This window comes from Chroicocephalus ridibundus, chromosome 4 (genome assembly GCF_963924245.1).
Source record: "Chroicocephalus ridibundus chromosome 4, bChrRid1.1, whole genome shotgun sequence".
NCBI lineage: Eukaryota > Metazoa > Chordata > Aves > Charadriiformes > Laridae > Chroicocephalus > Chroicocephalus ridibundus.
In genome coordinates, this window is record NC_086287.1 from 75,307,221 (window position 1) to 75,312,884 (window position 5,664).

A 5,664-nucleotide genomic window follows, 5' to 3' on the forward strand; every position below is an offset into this window, starting at 1 on the left:
CAGGTTTAGTGTTCCAGTCGCTGTTGGAGACCATCCAAACAGGACTTCCCACCATGGCTGTTCTCTATCTTTTTGACGTTTTTTCACACTCAATGTATGTCTTTGACGTTTCGGTGGACTGTGATAAGAGTCTTTTGTACGGTTTCTCATGCTTGTTAGAGAAGGTTGGTTAAATCAGGGGTGGTGAAGGTATTGTCTGACTATAGTTAGATTCATTCTAACAGCTGTGGGTTGTAGCTCACGGTATAACATATAATCAAAAGACAAATCATCGTGAGCAGTTTTTGGTACAGAAAAATTAAAATCACAACCAATAATCATAGAAAAGTTGCACACACATAAGTTAAGCTGACTGGTTGTGTTATAGGCAAGATCATCTATCAATAAAGACTGACACAATGTTCGCGTGCAGACACATCCTTTTCCAACATATATGACCAGTTTCCGGAATCTTATTGGGGTTGCTCTGAGGGCTTTTACAATTAATTGATGAGCATTTTCTTTAGTTTGTTCCCAATGAGGTAAAATGTCTGATAGGAGCCATTGACTTGCTCCCAAGGCTGAGAAAGGTGGCTTTAGTGGGCGGTCCGGTTTGGTAAGATCATGGTAGCAGCCGTAAGTTTGTTCAGTAGGACTTCAGTGTCTATGCTATCTAGTACTCCTAGTCCTGTTCCCAGGAACCCGGTGGTGTCCCAGCATACGCCTCGGGATTGCTTATTGTTAAAAGCTCACGCGTGTAGCCATGCTAGCCAGCCAGCGTGAGCGACTCCCAGAAAGGTAGAACAGTCTGGTCTAATTGGTGACACATTAAAGTGCAGGGCTAGTTCCAGTCTTTTTAGGGACCGACTGGGGTTAAAGAGAACTCGCTGTTGTCCTGTATTTTTACTTCTGTAAGGGCCTGCACTATGAATGTGAGGAGACAGTTTGATAGGAGGCCAAATTGGCAAAGATGGTTGTTGAATTTCGATTTCAACCTGGAAGGCCAAACTGGAATGGAAATTGAAGTCGGCCCAGAAACACATTCTGAGTACTGAGCAGGATGTGGTAAAGGTATACCAATATTCACGTCCATAAGGACAAACATGTGCGTGGTCAAAATCACGTTTATTTCCAATATATTCTACAGTAATGTGTAAAGCTTTTGCACACTCAGTATGGTTTTCAATTGGGCATCCTATTGAAACGGTGTCTCCACTTATCCGTTTTAGAGATGGAATTTGCCGATCTTTGTCGTCATCTTTTATAATCCATTTTTGCTTAGGGAAGGCAAAATTATTGCGTAACACTACTACAGACAAATTTAGAGATTTGGCAGGGTAAATGTTGGGTGCATACTCATTATAGCCTGTACGAGCGTGGATCTATGGCCATCCTGTTGTGCGCGAGTCCCATATATTATGTGTGCCAATTGTCAAATCAAATAGTAGATCTGTGGTTTTATGGCCCTAAATACGAAATGCAATTACAGGTTTGGTAAAGGTGAAATTATATCAGTGGACTGAATTTGGTTCTGTTATTTTATAACAATTGTTGTTGTGATTTTCTGGTATGGAGAAATCAGTACAAAATACTTTATTTTGGTTGGCTTATGGAACGTGGATCCATTGATTACCTGGCACCCAATTTGTATTTTCTCTTCTGGCATGGCTTGGAGTTGAGCCATTCGATGGGAGTCATCCCGGCCCCATTCCTCTTTTGTGTATAGTTTTTTCCCCATGTAAGACTGAAGTAGAAAGACTTAGGCCTGCCTTGCTTTGTGGTCTTCCAAGACTTCCAGGGTATCTTAGTAGTGCATGGTCCCATGGGTCTTGTGTGGGGGCCATTGTAAGCGTACTTACTCCAACGAGGAGAGAGAGAGTGGGGAAAGGGCGTGTATCCATCATCGTTGTTGTTGCCATTGAGGTATATCCCAGCAGATCGATGCAGCAAGGGAGAGAAGAGGTAGACACGATGCTGGGAAGATGCCGATGTCAAAGGTGGGATCACTTCCACTGTGCTATTGAGTGGGTTCGTTGGAGATGTTGTTCCTTCCCAAGATGTCGTTGGTGGAGTTCGTCATTTCTGTTTAAGAGAAAGAAAAAAGAAAGAACTGTCTCAGCGGGGAAGGCCGAACAGGTTACCCCCTTTTGTGATGCAGCATATGTCATACGCTTTTCACCAGGGAGCCGTAAATTAGCTTTTGCAGTTTGGCACACAGCAGAAGTTCCCACGATGCCAGTAACTTTAACTCTTTGCTGTTCAGGTCGTAAGCCCAGCTTGTCAGCATCCTCTTGTGTAATAATTGAAATTTGCAGTGCAGTATCAATGAAAAATTTTGTTAATTGCTTTTGAGGACCAACTGGAATTAAAATGTAAGGGTCACTCTCATTTAGCCATTAGTAAGTTTCTGCTTTCCAGACAGGTAGGCCCAATCACCTTCCAGCCACTATTAGTTCTTTCTTTTATGTTTTGTAACTGATATCTATAAGGGGAGAAAGGGTTAATTTTCTCTCTAGGAGCCCACAATGGAGGAGTTGGAGTGTTTGGATGGTGTTGTTTCTGGAATGCTTGAATTAGACTCAGAATGACACTAGTCAGCTGTCTCTGAATCACGGCTCTAGGAATTCCTAGCGCCAATGCTTGATTCCATAACTCTTTTCTCCACTCCTGGTCCTTTAATTGCTGGTCGAAGGGTTTTGGTTCTTGGGTGCTATTTTGATGCGAGTGCTGAATTTGCCTAACAGCACAACCTGTATTTTTTGTTTCACTGGGAATTCCGTCCCATCCTGTTTCTCACATATGATTGATAGTTTCATGCATTAACATTACCCAGGTGGGGACCTCCCTGCGACATGCCTCACTCATCTTCCTCTTCATCCTCTTTAATGGTCTGTGTTAAATTTATTCATTCATTATGATTTAAGTTCCTCTGGATTTCATCCCTTTTTGCAATAAGGAAAGGTTTGAGTGTGGCAGGGGCTCCTTTTATTAATGGTTTAAGCATAGCAGGAGTTACAGGAGCATCAATGGAGTCATGCTGATGCATGGCTTGAATACAGGAAGCCTTTGTAAAAGCTGCAGAGAGCTCATTTAGAGATTTGATAGGAATTAATAGGAGTTCTCGCCTCTCTAAAACGTCGGTGCCACCAGCCCAACCTGCTACTCAGCTGGTTGGTGAGTGGGAGTCCTTTGGGGGGTCAGACCCAGCATTTAAGAAGATGCCAGGGACCCAATAGCTCTTGGCTCCCTTGACATCTAGCAAAATTCTGTCTCCCCCGGTTAGAGACACTCCCCGTAGGCATTCGGTTTCAGTTTCTCTCGGCTTATGGCCATCACGATCTTGTAAATTGGTCTTCAGAGTTGAATCACATGGAGTTGTTCCAGTAGTGCTTTCTCCTTCACCGCCCAGAAGTCCTGCAGTTACTTCTGATTTAATAATTCGTCTGACCGGGAGTAGGGGAGGCTCAGGCGGATGAAAAGAATTAGCTTTGTCCGAGCCATTATTTTTTGAATCATCCCAGCTGTTACCATCCCAGTCTTCGGGAGACACAATTAATTTTCTAATTTGAACTATGTCGGGGGCATTTGGAGACTTCATTAGCATCAATTCAACACGTTCTCCAAGTTTTTGTTGTTTTAATTGAAATTCATTAAGATTTTTTTGCAGTTGTTCTATTTTAACTGATAACAAGTTGTGTAGATTTGCGCCCCTCGAGCTCGTCCTGTAAGTCCTGTATTTTTTGAGTAAGTTTTCCTCTTTCCTGACAGGCAGCTTCTAGGCACACTCCCAGCATTTTACAAATTATACCTTTGTCTTTCCCAACTTTAGTCGAACCTCTAGTGTTTGTTAACTGTTTCTCTACCTCTTCCCAGTTATGCCGATTATTACAAGCCCAATCCTCTGGGAAGGTGGGATTTGGTTGAATACCACGTTTTTGCAAGTATTCAGTGATTTTGCTTGCCATCCTGCCGACTATGCCAATCTGTCGCGGATGGAAATACTTGACACGGTTATGATTTCGCAGCGATTCAAAATGTATTAGTGACTTGAGGTAGATCAAGAGGTTGAATTTTAGCAGCACTTAATCATTAGTCGACTGAAAGATGTACAAAGTGATTTAACAAAATAATTGAACAGCGACTTAATTACAGATTTGAAGATGACAAGATCCACACCAACTGGCTCTAAGGTATCCCCAATCAATACATCCACATATGAGCAAAAGCGTTTATCACAAATTAATACGTCTACATGTAAGAAAAGCCTATAAGCGCGTACACACACACTTGTCTCTGATTGCTGGGATCAAAATCTCTTAGTAGGGGGAGACTCCAGCGAGCCGAGGGGTGCCTTTTAGCTCCTACATGTGCAGGGACAAAGAGAACATCTGCATCCGTAAAGCTGATGTGCACACCAGAAACAGGTGGAGAGGTGGACGAGAGACTAGCCTATAGTTAACGATTTCTCTTTTCCCGTGTTTCGAGTAAATACTCACAGTGCATCAGCATTCCCCAACGGGCCATAATTGGGGCTGGAGAGGGATTCTCTCACCCTGGCCTCTGCTCCTCCAGTTGTCAGCCTGAGCGGCTCCTGGCTCCGGGGAGGTGGTGGCCACAGCCCGCTGTGAGCCAGGAGAGCTCAAAGGGTCTCACTGGAATCGCTACTTATAGGAGCCGAGATAATTGTCTTTTGTCAGGTATGTTCCCACTCGGGCCCAGCTCGGGCAATGGGATATTCTGGCACTTTCCACCGGTTACACCGGCCCAGAACTGGCTGGATCTTGGGGTCCTGGTATCCCCCGTGCACCGTGGCCACAGTCCTCCATATGTTGTCAGGAGTGATGGATTTATAGTTATTATTTTCAAAGGGCAGGAGCCATGGGAGCCGGGCACGCTGAGGGGTTGCCATAGCGTTCTGGTCCGTTGCTCTCCACCTTTTCTTTCTTTCACATTGGACCATTACGTGACATTCCGGCCCATTGTATGTGTCCCAGGTGGGGAGGAAATCGCGCCAAGCACCGAGGTGGGGGGAGACTTTGCACCACCACCACATTTAGATTCTGTGTGTAGCTGTTTTTATGACCCTCTCTTCTCACCCAAGAGCCAAATCATTTCTCTTGACAAATAACATAGCATCTGTAGCCAAACCAGCTTACAATTTTGACTTTTCAAAAACTTGCCACGGATGTGCAGCCCTGAGGTCTGGCCAGCCCTTATTCATCTCTCCTGGCCAATGTTTCCGACAAGAAAATTGCAAAATAACACTTCAGGTGCCTTCACAAACCTGGCATTGCTGTGCCTGGGCGTCCCACAGGCTCTGAGCAGGTGGGTTCATGCTGGTGACTCGCTAAGCGCCCAGGAGAAGGTGCGCAGCACGTGTCCCCTTTGCATGACGCTGCGGATTTATTCACGGCTCTGTGAGATCGGCTGCGGTGCATTTTCATTCTGTGTATTGTTCTCCGGGGCTGGTGATGCCATCGCTTTGTGCTGAGTTTTTAAGAGTGCGAGCAGCACTGCTGATGTGACTCCCCGGGAGCCTACTTTCCACTGGCCCAGGATAAAAATTCGGTGGTTCATCCTCTGTCGGCCGCAGGCGCGTGCAGGGAGGCAGGCACGCCGAGAGCGATGGGGTTAGTGTAGCCGAGGCGCCGCAAAACTATGCAGGATTCACCCGGCGCTCTGGTG